Raw genomic sequence first — 17,874 nt, forward strand, 5'->3', positions numbered from 1 at the left:
AGGAGGACCCTTGGAGGTATTGTTACAACCTCTCCAAGCTCAATGAACCTGTCAGCATATCCATAGAATGGAAGTGGATCTTTTGGCAACAACACCTCGAGAAGCAACAACAAAAGAAATAATAAGCAACAAACTGACGTAGGACAAGGGTGAGAGGAAGATTATTGAGAAACCAGCGGTTGAGCGAAGATAAAATTTAAGGGAACATCCTATCACTGAGAAGGAAGCTTTCGCAGTGGAGGCAAAGGGGCAACAACACATAAAGAGAGTAAGGTGTAGGAAAAGAGAGAATTAATGGTTGGAGGAAGCACAAAGGAAGCTGCAGGAAATAGAGAAGAATTTGAAAGAAGAGTAGGTGTTAAGAAGGAGAGAGAGAGAAGAGAAGTGAAAATAAGAACAAGAAGAAGGGAAAGGTGCAATGATAGAGAAAATTGCACCCATATAGGTTGAAGAGTCAAAACAACTAGCAAATGAAGAAGAGGGTGAGAAGGTGCAGGTTTGGGAGCTTTCTCAACAGATTGAACAAATGGTTGAAGCAATAGACATGGAGTTGGAACAAGAGCCATAGGACCAAGATACCAACCTCATGCCAAGAGCATCTGAGGTGACCCCACAATCTCCACCACCTCCAATATCAGAATTAGTCCCAAGTGAGCAAGGAGAGGTTGTTCTCCTTGATGATGATCTAGTGATGGATGTGTACAATATGTCATTTTATGAGTTTCATCAGAGGTTTGTATAGGCACGGAGAAATAATTTCCTGGATGATCACATTTCACTTGCATTTATGAAGGAAATGGTGATTGTTTCATATGTTATAAATCATCCAGGTGTGATGACCGATTCCTCTAAGGATTATGCAGAAGCCACAAGATCAAATGTTAAGTCCTTGTTAGCAGAGAATGATTAGATGGCTAAGGATTTGCAAGTGGCCGCGTAGAGGGAAGAACAATCCATAGGATCCACTATGGCAGAGATGAGGAAAGTGATACTTGTTGAAGTATCGACTCTTTAAACCACCATGCGGAAAATTTATGGTAGATTGGTCACTGTGCATAAGGAAGTTGTCCATCTACATGGTTTTCAGCAGTGGTGCATCAAGAGTTCCCAAATTGTCAATGACATACATGCTACTATTGCACGTGTATAGGAATAGACAATGAGATACAAGGGATCTCCACTTTACTTGCAGAAGATAATTAAACCATAGGTAGAGCTATACAAAGCAAGGATTCAGATGTTGATTTGGAACTATGAGCAACTCCCTCTACACATCAGTAGCATTGAGACTTCCTATGCACATTTTTCAAGAATATAGATGTCAGGGTGAGGACCTTCAGGATCCCTTCAATCAGTTCCCTCACCAAATCTATTAAGAAGAACCAAGTCCATCTGGAAGTTAATAGGTACATGGAGCAGTTGATGTGAGAGGCCACCAACGATGACTTGCAGCTGAGCACAGAAAACATGTAGAGGTACATCGATGGTCTAAACACACTCAAGGAAATGTTTCACATACTTCAAGATGAGTTGGACAAAGGTTCGATGACCATATACCCATAAGCCATGGAGGCAGGAGCCTATTTCCAGAAATACATCACCAAATAGTATGGGACACCATAGCGCAGTACCAAGCTTGGATTCATTTTGTCACTGAAGATCATCCTGAGGATGTTGCTGAGTTGATATTTCCCCAAGCTTCTGAGTCATAATGTTTGTCATAGGCTGACTATAGCCTATTTTTTCCCACATGGGTATATGTATATTACTTGTAAATATATTGTAAGTGAAATTCCAAGTGTCATTAGTGGAATGTGAACAATCACTGTGTAATGTGATGAGTTATTTGTAATGAATCTGAAGAGTCATGAGGGTAGTTAAAGAGTCAAAGGGGAGTGTCAAGGGTCACCCCAACCTTTTTTATGAACAAAACTTCATAACTCATAGTACAACCTTTTGGGATCCAAGCTTTTAGCTAGGCTTAGGCTTAGAGAAGGTTTAGGAGTATTTTGATGAGCATTGGCTTCTACACAGCGTAGAGCGAGTACACTTCCTTGGAGGAGAAGGCGATGTTGACTATAATGTTCCAGTGTTAGGGTTAATAGCTATCAATGGTGTATGTATGGATGGAGCTTTCACTTAATAATATAATTGAGCCAACACGTTTTCATGCCTTTGTTGTTATTGTAGTTCGACTATTCTAGTTACTTTAAGGTATGTTGTTTAACTTACATATTTTCTTATGAACTATTTTCCATGCAATTGTATGAATCTTCTTGAAGGCGTGTTGTTGGATTAACCCATCACTTTAGTTTGTGGGCTATTCTGCTTCCAACTTGTGATATCATTCCACTCATCTGTTCCTTTCATGCTGCAAACTATTATAGGCTTCTAAAGGACACACTTCCTTTTCCCCTCTGTGTGTTAGAACCCCCATGCATCTCACTTGACTTGCTACAAGGTCACACACTTGCTTCCGAAAAAAGTCATTATACTTACCATTGCATGCTACTATGAACAAGGCACTACATTACCACCCATTGTTGGGATTCCTACTCCAAATGGTCTCAGGTCTAGTTGGGACTTCTTACTGGGGAGATCCCCTCATATGTTGGCGGGTCCAACACCATCAACATTTTTGGCACTAGAAGGAGGGCCAGATTACAAGTTTATCCCTCGAAGTCTATTTTTAATCTTTGCACATCATTCATGACTTACGTCACAATCTCGACTCTAACATGTTTTTCTCATGTTCATGATTTCGAAGTGTCAGAGGATGTCATCGATGACTTTTCATGAATTAAATATGATGGTGAGTGTGGAATAGCCTCATTGAGACATGGAGCTTCCTTTCTAGGTTTCTGTGATAGGAATGAAGTCCCTTCGGACAACATTTCCTGTGGGTTGTTCACTTAAATGTTCAAAGGGAATGTAGAAATGGTGTGTCACATTACCCACATAGTCTATTCACTCTTTCAATCACATGATCAAAAAGTTATGCCATTATTTCTTTAATTATGAATATAAAGCACTTAATCAAAAAATACTAAAATTACACAAATCACTTGATGAATCTGCTACGCAATTTTTCAAAACTTCCATAATATTTCTTTTCAATTCTCGGAAGATGAAATTGATTGGGAATTTCCGAGTGAAATATTTCAGTATCTTCTTCACATATCTAAAAATCCACATGAATTATAATCTTTTGAATCCCTCCCAGGATACCTCGGTGTTATATCTTCCAAATCTAAGATGGAAAAGGTCACTGTCACAAGTGAGTCTCTGTCCTCCTCTCATCAAACGACTCTAGCTCTATAGGACAAGATGAGAGAAGTTATGAACCAAATTGTCGAACTTTCACCTCCTCCCAACCCACTTGCTCTAGATTTCTATGTAGATTTGGAATGCAAACCTGTTAGTTGTCACATGATCTCATTTTCTCGGCCTCTGTCCTCTTGTTCCTTTGATCTTATGGATTTTGGTGTGCCGTGTTCATCGGTTTGTGATTTTACTGTGATGTTCACGAGGATCAAATTTTCGACGGAGTTGGTGTTTAGTAGCCAACCTGCGGCATCATTTTTAATGAGTATGTGTGGGAATATGAAGAAGAACTTGCAGTGAAGGATGACCTCATTTTGTTCGCAACTCATTTGCTTTATCTTGACATCTTCTGCAATTCTGCCATTTCTAATTTTTCTCATGAAAATTTATCCCCGGATGTCTCTACTTCCGATCATTCACAAAACACGTAGGATGTTAATATATAATTTGATTGCAAAGAGGAAAAATATTTATTCCCAAATTTACCCGATCTTTCTTCTTTCATTTCTGGAAATTCAAAGGGTGAAAAATTTTGTTTCTCATTAACCCCTCTGTATGATTCATTAGATCATGAGGATGCCAATGTACACCTTGAATTTTATGATCATGGTTGTCATGATGTCTTTACTCATTCATTTCATCATGATTCTGATTCACTTGTTGTTGATCTTTCTAGCCCACTAGTTTTTGATGATCTACCTATTGATGAAGTTGAAACCCCTCAAGTTGTCGAGGTACTTTAGCCCGAGCTGATGGTTGTGTCAGGTTCTTGTAGCCTTGAGGCTAGTTCCACTTTTGATCAGAAACCTATTGAATCACCCTAGACTCCTCATCACTCTCTTTTTCACATTGAAAATCAATCTAATTTACAGTTTTCACACCCTCCACCAAAATCATATGATCCTATCGCTCATGCATTGGAGGAGTCATGTAGCAAGTCATGTTGTGAAATGAAATTTTTCTTCTTTCTGCATGTTTTCTTGTTCGTCAAGGTCAAAAGTGTGTAGATGCTTTTCATCTACATGAAATGTGATACAACACTAGGATACGTCTAGAGAGTGCCCTTCATGTTCTTTTAATATTTTATTTTTTGTGGGCGCATTCCAAATTCGAACGTTATGGTTTTCATTGCTTTAGCTTTCTTGTTTGCTGGTTTTCTTGAATATCTATCTTGTTAACCATGCCATCTTTCACATGGAACAACCAATGTGTCAATGGTTTCATTGGAAATATCACTTCACATGAGAAGGCCCATGCACTATTTAGCTTAGGAGTAGGAGTAGTGTTCTATTTCCTGTTTTCTTTGATTTTCTTGTTTTTCTTTTGCTGACTTTCTTTCACTTTCCTTTTCTTGTTTTCTTGTTATGCACTTGTAGGATTAATTTCCCATTGAACTATGTTTTGCTTCTTGAGACAAGCAGGGTGAAATACAAGAGGACTTGTACAATTATCAACATTTGGTTATCCGTCTATTCCTTCTCCTTATGGAGGTCTTTTGTTTATTTTATTCAATGATACCTTGATGGAAAATACACTCCTTTCAGAGTGAGTACTGGTGAAATCACAACGCTTAAACATTTAACTAGTACCACCTACTCTAATTAGTTTTCTATATTCGATTAACCCCTGTCAACTCAGTGAGGTAGAGTAAGGTGAGGAGGGAAACCTTAAAAAGTATGTTAGAGGTATATATAAACATCCTTCTTTGAAGGGACAACCTCCTTTTCTCTCAATAAGTTGGGATCCCTCTTCTTCCTCATGAAATAAATAAGTGCCTATGCATAGTTCTTTAAAAAAATGAGAAATGGAAAAAATAAAATAAAGGAGAAAGAAGAGAAAGGATTCCTATGCAGGGAGGTGAAGCAGGAAACTCCGTCAGGGTACTATCCAGGCTCACTTGCAGTGGAGCAATTCTTGAGTTCTTGAAGTGACTCCGTCGGGGTATTGTCTAGGCATGCTAACAACAAGCAACATTAGAGATGAAACTAAAACTCTGACAGTCTATATTACTTGGGCATCAATATACCCCTCATCCCCAATCAAAACAACTTAATTGACTTGGCTTCATATATGTGCTGACTGATAAAGAGAATGGTAGGGACTATATTTTTATCTCAAGCTGGTGAAGAAGCCATGTCAATCAAAGAATTGAAGAATACTTCTGGAGGAGTTAGACTCACTTTACACGAGACACGGTCCATACAGAGAGCTAGAGCTCTACTAGTGTGTCACCAATGTGGTAGCGACTACAGCCACCGTCCAAAATTTTGCCTATGCTTCATTTTGGAGCCTCCCTATTAAAATCCCAGTAGCTTATCTTGCATTGACCTAGGTACTTGTGCTTTCATTGAGTTTTATATTTTTCTTTAGAGCTTGTGTTTTCTTACTATCTTTGTTGTCTAACCACAAGATGACCTCTTGACTTGGCTTCAATCCAGTCCTAGCCCTACCTTAGTGAGTTGCGCAATCCTAGAGGGACACCATCCTTTGTCTCAAGAAATGAGTAGTTCAAGCGAACAATGAGCTTCGGCTCTAGAATTGTGCAGACCAACCCAGAAACCTTCCTTCAACTAGGAAACTACATAGAGCATTAGAGGTAGCCTAGGAGCCATTTAACCCAGGAATTGCACAACTTCCCAATGCATGTGCTAGGAAGTTTTCTAGTTCTCCCTAGAACTGCACAATTTCTCTCTGAATGCATGGAAATCTTTCTTGAAAAGAAAAAAGAAGTAAAAAAGCACCCCTAAAAAGTAGGGATCTATTTTTAGTAGTCAGAGTTACACTTGAGTTATTTTCTGAAATTGTTGCCATGTGTTTCTTTTTCCTATATTTTTAGCCTTCACATCATAAACCCTAAATTGACCAAATATATTTAATGGATGCCACCATAGATTATTCTTACATTCAATCTTGGAGATGTGGCATTCTCAAGGAGATCTAAGAACCCTTGGCATAGTCTTCGCAGTTTTTCAGGGTAAGCCTTGCTTTTCTCGTCTCTTGCTACTTCTTCTATCGCTTTTGTTTACTTGGTTTGTGAGTGTGTTGTTTTACCCGTTTTATTGAACAATCACTGCCATTTTTATTTTTTTTTAGCTTGTAGAACTGTTGTTTTAAGTTTTTAATTTCTTCTCTTAAGTGTCACACACATAACCTAGTCATTGCACTAACGGTTGCCATTATGGAAACTCTCTCCACAAACTTCACTTTTCTTTGGTTTGATTGGTTCCTGCACTAGTTTTGATTGCATTTATCATCATTCACTCATATATACATGATCCAGGTGGATATTGGTGGCCACCTGCCAAGTCCACCTGGACCCCCACCATTGTCTTTCTCAGCATTTTCAGTTTCCTTAATTGTAGCACAACTTACTATTTTTAGCAGTTTTTCGGGTCCTGAACTTCCGGAGCCATTTTGAGGCCCTAAACGAAGTTTTTTGGGGAATCCGGGGGCAACACGAGTCCATGGAATGGACTGGTGTTTCCTGTTCCAACAATGATAGTGCTCGGATAGATCTTTCTAATGAGCTATTGTACGCGTCAAATGGAGATCATATGCCAAAGTTACGACCCCGGGAAGTTGATGTACCAAATTACCCCCAAACGGGGCCCACAGTTTGGCGTTTCATCTCCTAGGGTTAGGTTTTGGAATGTTAAGGGTTTTTCCATTATTTCTCAACAATAAATAGGCCTTCGAGCCTCATTGTAACGCAGTTCAGAGGCATGTAGCCATCACATCTCTTCTCAGAGATAAGCTACCATCGTCCTAGCTAGTTTATTGCCATTTCTGTTTGTAAGCATATTTCAGTATTTTCCATTAATGAAATGAAGTATTATTTCCGCTGCATCTTTGTGTATATGGTTATCTCTGTAATTTGTTACGTTCCTGTTTAAATCCGGATCAGTGGTATCAGAGCGGTCTGCTTTTTTCTCTGTTTTTCTTTGCATGTCCCCAACAAGGTCGGGATATAAGGAGTTAGGGCTTGAACTGGTTGAACCTTTGCAAGACCAGCCTCGCAAATCCCGACGGCCTCCCATGGCGGATGAGAAGAAAGATTAGGGGGCAGGAGATCCCATCAAAATCTTGCTCGAAGAAGCGCTCGAGCGACAACGGAACGCGATGACGGACAACTTTGCGCAGATCCTTCAGCGGCTACCCAGAAGCGGCGCATCGGCTTCCAGCAGCTCCTCTGGAAATGCCACACCCTTTAAGGTACAAGTTAATTTTGAAATCCCCATATTCGAGGGTCAGATAGACGTTGATGTCGTAGATATATGGTTAAATCTGCTAGAGGGTTATTTTTCTGTTCATGAATTTTCGATTCGGGAAAAGATTGTTTTTGCTCTTCTCAAAGCAGCCCCCCACGTCAAGGACTGGTGGGAAACCTATTGCGAGTAGAAGGATGAAAGTACTGGCTCACTATTTTCAGTCGCACCCACCTGGGATTCGTTCCGGGATGCCATCAAGGAGCAGTACTACCCTGTCGGAAGCTATGAGGATGAATACATAAAGTGGACCACGCTACGGCAGGGAAGGGACCAACACGTGCCGGAGTTCACCAATCTTTTCCATACCCTTCGCACAAAGTTGGGTATCAAGGATTCAGAGCAACATTTGATACTCAAATACCGTGGCTGCCTGTACAAGTACATCCAGGAAGAAATACAGTTCCTAAACATCCCCTCGCTCGGCGCAGCATACCGGTATGCCGTCAAGGTCGAGAAGAAGTTTAAACAAAAGAAGCGAGACTTTGGATCTGCGAATCCAAAGCAGGGGAAAGGTGCCCCTAAACCACAGAACAAAGGACAAAGCCAAGGCGGGACAACCCAAGACAACCAGCCGAAGCTGCAAGCAAAGAGCAACGCCGCGAAGCCGAGAAAGGACACTGGAAAATGGTGCGAGTTCCATAAGAGCTCCACTCACAACACGAGTGTCGGGCCAAGCAGGCACTGGTGGCTGAGCTAAATGTTTCAGAATCAGATGCATGTTCTGACTCTGAGTCAGAACCCGATAAGGGGTATGAAAAAGGGAAGCAGATCATTGATGTGGATCCCAGCGCCATTGTTGCTACCGCAAAGATCCAGAAAAATGAACCCGAAGATCCAGAGGAGGAGGAGCATCTCTTCCACTCCCATATGTGGGTGAAGGGCTCCCCGATACAGTTCATTGTTGATAGCGGGAGTCAAAAGAACCTCATTTTGGCAGAGGTCGTGAAGCGGTTGGGCTTACCGACCACAGCACATCCACAACCATACACCATTGGGTGGCTTCACCAAGGGCGAGATCTTCGCGTGAGCCAACAGTGTCGCCTTCCATACAACATCAAGCCCTTCACGGATGAGGTATTGTGTGACATTGCTCCCCTTGAAGTTTGTGATGTATTACTAGGACAACCATACTTGTGGAAGCGACATGATGTGTATGAATCAAGGCCCCGTGCTGTTATTATTACATTGGGAAATAAGTTGTTCAGGATACCAGAGGTAGCACCACCTACCGCCATCTCTTTGATTACTGCAAAACAATGTAGTAAGATCATTTCCAAAACCAGGAAATTTGTTTTCCTGATGATATGCCCTCAAGGGAAGAAGAAGACAGTGGCCGCGGCCTCCAAACGGGGTCCCTCTGCATGGCAGCTACAGATGGACAAGATTGTGGAGGAGTACGAAGACATCTTCACCTCCCCGGCAGGGGTTCCTCTGCACTGTCAAGTCAAGCACTCCATCGATCTGACCCCAGGTGCGCCGCTACCCAATGGACCAATTTATCGGCGCTCCGTTCTGGAGAACAATGAAATCAAGAGGCAGATTCAGGAGCTCCTGCAGAAAGGTCACATCCATCCGAGTTCTTCGCCCTGTGGGAGCCCGATAGTGTTGGTACAGAAGAAGGATGGGACGTGGAGACTCTGTATTGACTATCGGGCGCTGAACAAGAACACTGTCCGTAATAGGTACCCGATCCCGCGGATCGATGACCTCCTAGACCAACTAAAGGGGGCGAAATATTTCAGCAAGATCGATCTGAAGTCAGGATATCACCAGGTACCAATTGAACCCTCAGATGTGTGGAAGACTGCCTTCAAATCCAAGGAGGGCCTCTTCGAATGGTTGGTCATGCCTTTCGGATTGAAGAATGCTCCTGCAACCTTTATGAGGCTAATGGATGACATCTTGTGGCCATTCACCAACTCCTTTGTAGTAGTATACTTGGATGACATTCTGATCTTCAGCCAGAGTTGGGAAGAGCACCTCCACCACATCCGACAGGTTCTCCAAACACTGCGGCAACACAAGCTATGTGCCAATTTGGAGAAATGCACTTTTGGCATGACCGAGGTTCAGTATCTGGGATAAATCATTGATGAACAGGGGGTGCATGTCGATCTAGCCAAGGTCCAAGTCATTCGGGATTGACCCTCTCCAACCACTCTAACAGAGCTCCGCAGCTTTCTAGGTCTTGCCAACTTCTACCGCAGGTTTGTGTTGGGATTTTCTCATATTTCTTGGCCCTTGAGTCAAGTCACCAAGGGCGGGGCGAAAGCAAAATTATTTTGGTCTGAATCTCAACAGAAGGCATTCAGGGAGTTGAAGGATCGCCTCTGCACGGCACCAGTGCTCGCGTTACCAGATTTACAACAACCATTTGAGGTCGAGACAGATGCCTCTGACTATGCTATTGGGGCAGTCCTTACTCAACATGGACATCCAGTGGCATATCACAGTGAAACACTTTCAGACACAGTCCGGAAGTACCCCACTTATGATAAAGAGATGTATTCCATTGTACAGGCCTGCCGAAAATGGAAGCATTACATTTTGGGGAAGGAAACGGTCATCCACACAGACCACCGACCTCTGCAGTTCATACAGACCCAAGGGAAATTGCAGAATGATCGCCATCAGAAGTGGTCTACATACCTGCAACAGTTTCACTTGAATATCAAGTATAAAAAGGGCAGCACCAATAATGTTGCAGATTGCCTCAGTCGACCACCGATCATGGTGCTAACCACCGTGCTCAACTCTTGCGGGCACGAGACTTCTGATTGGCCACTTCTCTACAAAAGCGACCCCAAATTCGGCCACACATACCAGACACTCTTGGAGGGTCGGCAGGTTGCAGATTTTCACCTCCAGGATGCCCTATTATGCCACCTCGGTCACCTCTGTGTTCCTTCAAGCGAGTGTGCCAAGATGATTTGGGAAGCACACTACAGTCGGGCTACTGGGCATTTCGGGGTTGAGAAAACAGTGGCAGTACTGCAAAACTATTTCTATTGGCCGAATCTTCGACAGGATGTTGGGAAGTACATCCGATCATGTACTGCCTGTGCCATTGCCAAACCGACCATTAAGAAGCAAGGCCTATATACCCCGTTGCCTACCCCTAGTCGACCTTGGGAATCCATCTCCATGGATTACATGTCAGGCCTTCCTTCCACTAAGCATGGAAATGACTGTGTTTTTGTGGTCGTCGACAGGTTCCCAAAGATGGCCATTATGATGGCCTGCAAGAAGAATATCACAGCAGAAGCCACTGCTAAACTCTTCTTTGAACGAGTGTGGGTGCACTTTGGGATCCCACAGTCTATCATCTCAGATCGGGACAGTCAGTTTCTCAGCACCTTTTGGTCCAGTCTCTGGTCAATGCTAGACACCAAACTCACGAAGTCCATAGCCTTCCATCCTCAAACTGATGGCCAGACAGAGGTTGTCAATAGGATGATTGTGCACATTCTGCGCATGTATAACTCAAAGCATCCACGCACATGGGACGAGAGCCTCCCCTACGTTCAGCATAGCTACAACCGAGCTCTTCACAGCTCCACTAGCCATAGCCCTTTTCAGGTGGGTTTGGGATTCCAGCCACTATGCCCCATTGATGTGGCCATGCCACTTGCAGCTACTCACATGAATTCAGCTCATGTCCAGTCCGAAACAGATAAGGCCACCAACTTCATTGAGCGCATCCAACATATTCGCCAGCAGGTCCATGACATTCTTGAGAAATCAAATGCCAAGTACAAGCAGCGACATGATCAACATCGGGTGCCACACAAGTTTCAGGTGGGCAACAAAGTCTGGTTGCATTTGCAAAAGGAATGCCTTACTGGAGCCTATCGGAAATTGAGACCACTCCGATATGGTCCTTACACCATTACTAAGGCTATGGGAGACAATGCATTTGAGCTCAGCACTCCCCCATTCCTTGACCTGCACCCAGTATTTAATGTGGACCACCTTCGGCCATACTTTCCACCATTGCTAGACACATCCAACATTGCAGAACATCTCAAACCCACATAATTAAATCCAGATTGCATGGAACAAGCTGCAAATGATCGGATCATGGACACACAGATCAAGAACACTCGCCAACAGAATATCCAACTGTATCAAGTTGTCAAAGCGGGCCAACTCCTTCAGCAGGGCAAGTGGCTCACCAGGGAACAAGTTCAGCAGAAGTTTCCTCATCTCATGAAGGAGCTCAACGCAATGGGGACCATTGCTTCCTAAGGGGGGAGGAATGATCCAGATGGATATTGGTGGCCACCTGCCAAGTCCACCTGGACCCCCACCATTGTCTTTCTCAGCATTTTCAGTTTCCTTAATTGTAGCACAACTTACAATTTTTAGCAGTTTTTCGGGTCCTGAACTTCCGGAGCCGTTTTGAGGCCCTAAACGACGTTTTTTGGGGAATCCGGGGGCAACACGAGTCCATGGAATGGACTGGTGTTTCTTTTTCCAACAATGATAGTGCTCGGATAGATCTTTCTAATGAGCTATTGTACGCGTCAAACGGAGATCATATGCCAAAGTTACGACCCCGGGAAGTTGATGTACCAACTTACCCCCAAACGGGGCCCACAGTTTGGCGTTTCATCTCCTAGGGTTAGGTTTTGGAATGTTAAGGGTTTTTCCATTGTTTCTCAACAATAAATAGGCCTTCGAGCCTCATTGTAACGCAGTTCAAAGGCATGTAGCCATCACATCTCTTCTCAGAGATAAGCTACCATCGCCCTAGCTAGTTTATTTCCATTTCTGTTTGTAAGCATATTTCAGTATTTTCCATTAATGAAATGAAGTATTATTTCCGCTGCATCTTTGTGTATATGGTTATCTCTATAATTTGTTGCGTTCCTGTTTAAATCCGGATCAATACACCCACCTTCACTTACACTTTTAGATATTCTCATTTAGATGTTGCCCTTGGGAAGCTATGGGATTCCTTGGCTGGGATCTAGCTCTTCCTGGCATGCACTACACATTTCTGGATCTCAAGGCTCTACCTTGGCTCTAGGAATTGTGCAGAGGCTGCAAAGAAGTGGCTCTTAATGCGCAATGCATAGTTCCAAGAGCCAGTCCCGAAGCCTTGGACACTAGGATTGTGTTATGTGCAGTCTCAGCCAGTACAAGCGAGACTAAACTACGCATTGTGCAGTTCCAGTTATCATCACCTCCCCATTAGCAGCATGAATTTTGCAATGCGCATGTCCAGCTGACAATCACTCAACTCTGAAACCCATAATTGTGCAATCCTTCCCAGTATTTTCCTAGTTTGTCGCTTGGTATGTCCGTGAAGTTCTTTTGGTTTCAAGCTAACATTTGCATGCCATGAGTGTCCTTTCAGTCTCAAGGTACAAGAGTTTTTTAGCATCTCTTCAATAGTACAGGTAACATGGCTTCCAAGAAAGCTTCATCAAAGGATATTGTTGAGAGCAGCATTGAGGATGTAGTTGAACAGGTGTCAATGAACTTGCTAGTCTATGAAAACAGACAATTGTTCATAGAGAAGGACACGAAGATAACATGGCAGGAAATCGAGGATATATTTGTAGGAAGCTTCAAGGAAGATCCAGAAGATCGATAAGTCTATTTTAGCATCCACAAGTCAGGCTTATATAAGGTTTCATGCAGGTACCTCACCTTCCCATGTGCAGACATCATTAACTGGATTGTCTCACATACATATCCTGAGATGATGATAGTGAGGAGTGCTCGTGGAACACAAATTTCTACCTTCAGGACAGAAAAATATCATCAGATGTATCGCTTACCATAGCCAGTGAATTGCATGGATGCACTTTTTTATGCCCCCAATAGTAATGTGAACACTAGAGACATCATAAAGAGTTAGGTGGAAGATTTGCTGAAGTTCATATTGACACGAAATCATGGTTACAAGACTAGGTAATTTAGAAAATCCTACCAACTCTTGATCATTTTTACATGCCAATTGTATGGTCAAGAGAGTATGGAGACCTTTCCACAGAGTTGGGTGGTTGTCTTGGGCCAGTTGGAAAATGAAAGAAGGCCATTCAATTGGTCAGATATGTTGGCTCTTCAACTGAAAGTGCATGTGACTAATGCTCGAAGTCTAACCAAATATGAGCAAGCGATATTTTATATGTCCGCATACCTACTTGATTCAATGTGTGCCCAACATTAGTTTTCTAACATGGCTTGGACATGGACACCATCAAAAACTATTATGAACATTTATTGCAAGTTTCTTTCCGAATGTAGCTATTGAGGAGTCATGGTAAGGCTAGTTGAACATTTCATCACCCTAGTTTACAAGTTGATCTTTGAGCATGATCCACCTTACATGTCCCAAGAAGCAATGAAGGTAATACTCAACATTGGAAATTGGTATGCCTCACCCAGTGGCACCTTCCTGAGGATGTTTGGTGGAGAGAAGACTCTGTATGTGCTACCAAGGTTTGCCACAGATAAGTTGGTCATGCAAGAGGCTACATATCACATCTTCGCAAGGTTATGAGTAGGGATGCATAGGACGAAGAAGGCACCATGACTTGGTCTTCCTTTGCGGATTGGATTGTACGAGATCAGGAGCTTGAAAGATGCAGATTTCAAAGAGAAGGAGATTGCAAATTTTTAGTTCGGCACCAAATATTACAATTCATACAATCTCCATGAGATTTGCAAGAACCACTACGTGAGAGTGTATTATCCATGGATCCATACAGCATGTGATTGGGAAGAGGAGGACCCTTGGAGGTATTGTTACAACAGCTCCAAGCTCAATGAACCAGTCAGCATAGCCACATAATGGAAAATTGCTCCATAGGCAACAACACCTCGGGAAGCAACAACAACAGTAATAAGAAACAAACTAGGGCAGGACATGAGTAAGAGGAAGATTGCCCAGAATCCAGAGGTTGAGTAAATCTACAATTTCAGGGAAGATCCTATCACTGAGAAAGAAGCTTTGGCAGCAGAGGAAAAGAGGCAACAATACATAAAGAGAGCATAGTGCAGGATGAGAGAGAAGAAAAGGTTGGAGGAAGTAGAAAGGAAGTTGCAGGAAACGGAGAAGAAGCTGGAAGAAGAGCAGGAGCTAAGAAGGAGAGAGAGAGAAGAGAAGCAGAAAAATGAACAGGAAGAAGGGAAGAGCGTGATGACAAAGGGAACTACACCCATATAGATTAAGGAGTCATAACAACCAACAAATGAAGAAGAGGGTGAGAAGATGCATGCTTGGGAGATTTCTCAGCAGATTGAGAAAATGGTTGAATCAATAGACATGGAGTTGGAATAGGAGCCACAAGACCAAGATATTGACCTCATGCTGAGAGAATTTGAGGTCACCCCTCAGTCTCCGCCACCTCCAGTATCAGAACCAGTTCCGAGAGAGAAAGAAAAGGTTATTATCCTTGATGATGATCCAATGATGGATGTGTACAATCTATCATTTAATGAGTTGCATCATAGGATTGTATAGGTGTGAAGAAATAATTTCCTGGATGATCACATGTCCCCTGTGTTATAGACACATTTGGGCACTGCAACCCCAATCACATATGTCCATAAACCAAGGGCTTCTAAACCCATAAAAGAGTTGTTTCATACCCCAAAGGAAAAAGGTCAGCTGATTACATCATTTCCTAGAAGTTCTCACTAAAAAGCTGCTCAGAATTGGTCAAAACTGGACCATACAGACTGCTCCATGCTGAGGGTGCGATGCATCTCACCCGTCACATGTAGAAAGTACAATGCATACTGAAAAGCCCTTCTGTAGGGTGCGATGAGCGAGAGTAGACAAATGGCAGAGGCAGTTTGCAAGGTGGAGACTCAAAGAATCTTCTAGAAGCTGCTCATATGACACTTGCCTCTCTGAATTCGCCCAGGGATGAGTAAGAGATCATGAAATCTCTAAGTGGAACCAAAAACTATCAGTGAAATGACACTAATCAAAATCCCAGAAGATGACTCACCCACCTGTAAATATCTATATATGGATCCCTCATCCAAGAGATCCAGAGGCTAGAATTTTCTATTTTGTAAGGAAGTGTTGTTGGTTTCTCTATGAAACATTGTATTGTTGGGTGATCTAAGCTTTTCATGAGGTGAAGAGGGCTTTCATGCTGGGAGGATGGCGCTGGATCAGACAGCTTGGTTGTAATCCTCTCTTCTACTACTTCTATCAATAAAGCTATTTGAGTTTTCCTCCATATACTTGTATGTCTCTGAATCTTGTATTTGTGTATGCATTTGTATGGTTAATATATATATGATCCTATATTGTTTATGGTTATAGATCTCTATGCTTTGATGGTATTTTTGCTGCTTTGACTCTACAGGTGTTCTTTGAAGCGAGACGAGTCATAAAGGAGTGGTGAAAGCTCTATCGAGGGAGAGAGGAAACAAGCAAGGAGACTAGCAAAAGACTGAGGTTGGTACTCTCTGCTTCTCTCTCATCTATCTCTCATAAAGAAAAATACAAGTGACTTTAAACTGTTTGTTTCTAAGATAGCTACCCATCTTAGTGGGACTAGCAGCTCTAAATGGACACTAGTTTTCCTGATAACAAAATGGTGACTCCGTTGGGGAATGAATAGTTTGTTTGTTTGTTTCTATTTATTTGCTTTATAAACTATAGACGGAGCCTGAAGTTAAGCCAGTTAGCCTTCGAACTACATTTTCTATGCAAGTGAAAAGTAGATCAACGCTGCTTCAGTTAATCTCTGGGTTTTTTTATGAACTAAACAACTGGCTTACAAACATCTTAAGTGCCCTATTGGTAGCTTAAGTAACCTCATTAGATTAGCCCCTCTACTTTGTGTTTACTGTCTATCATTAGCTCAGCCTAAATCCCTGAACTTAGCTACAAACTATGAGTGAAAACCAAGCTCAGTCTCATCCCTGGACCATCGCACTATCTCTCATTGGCAACCTGGATGCATCCCACCTCCCGTGTGTTGCAGGTGAGATGCACTCCTATTTACCTAAGTTACAGGTGCGATGATTGAATGAGACTATTTTTGCCTCCAGATTTTGGTTTTTTCTTCATTGTCTTCAACTCTATTCAGTAGTTTTGTTGTCTATGATCAGTATATCACTGTAGAAACTCTCTTCCTTTGCATTATTCAGCCTCCATTGACAAAGAATTGTGAATGTTTTTTAATGTATTTTTCATTATTTACAGTTCTCCTTTGCAAACAGTAGCTTAATTGAATTGTCATCTTTTGATTTGAAAGTGTTGCAAGTGTCATTTTCAGTCAAAGAAAAGAGTGTCTTAAAGTCTTCCTCTTTTAGATAGTTGATTACACTTTTGCCATTGTATTTTGATTTGAATCATCAATTCTTTGAAGTGTCGAAAGCGGTTTTGAAGTCGAAATTGAAAGTGTCATCTTATTCTTCCTTTCGTTTTTGAAAAGAAATTGCTAAAGTGTCACTTTGAGGAAAGATAGTTCAGATCTGTACCTAGTTTTATTTTTGTCATTCACACATTAAGGAAACTAAAAAACAAATACATGCATGTGCATTTGCATTTAGACTACATGTAGAAATTGATTTAGGAAAAGTGCATCTAGTGTGTGCTCTCTGCTCTATGTTGAAAGAATTTTACTTCTCTTTCCTTAGTAGCTAGGATTTTCATTGCTAAAAGAAAGTAAATGACTGTTTATCATCTTAGATTGCATATTTAGGAATTTCATATCTACATCACGTAGTGAACCTTAAAGGCAAACTTCTTAAGAAAGACCAACTGTAAAATAAACCTCAATGAACAGAAAAACGCTTTGGAACCTAACGCACAACATCTAGAAGTCTAGGCTAGAGATGTATTTTGGCATCGTGAAGCCTGGTAACTATCGTTTTCATCATAGGTTGGGTGATTCCTCCTCTTTGATACGACAAGTGCCAGTAAGGACTTGCGCTCCTACGTACCGTCGAGTATATATTGGGGGACCACAATAGGCTATATCCTTTATCCTTAGGAATCCGTGTCTATCGCCCTATCAGTCGCAATGCATTGAACACAACATTCAGGAAGATTGACTGCCGTACGTAAAAAGTGTTCTGCAGTTTTGCGATTGGTTTGGTAATCCCTCTATCTAGATTTCTAGAGTAGTCACTTTCGTTCCCTTTTAGACTCCTTAAAAGAAAAGGTCCATCTGAGCACTTGTCACTTCAGGCTCATTAAAAATCGAAGGCGACTAGAGTCATATTTAGCTTTTTCTTGACTCTTAAAAATTGAAAAAGAAGGTTGTGTCAAAGTGTCATAAAATTTATTTTGATCGGAATA

The sequence above is a fragment of the Pinus tabuliformis genome, chromosome 2_2 (genome assembly GCF_031772625.1).
Source record: "Pinus tabuliformis cultivar Carrire ecotype Pingquan chromosome 2_2, CPIR1, whole genome shotgun sequence".
In the NCBI taxonomy this organism is placed as follows: domain Eukaryota; kingdom Viridiplantae; phylum Streptophyta; class Pinopsida; order Pinales; family Pinaceae; genus Pinus; species Pinus tabuliformis.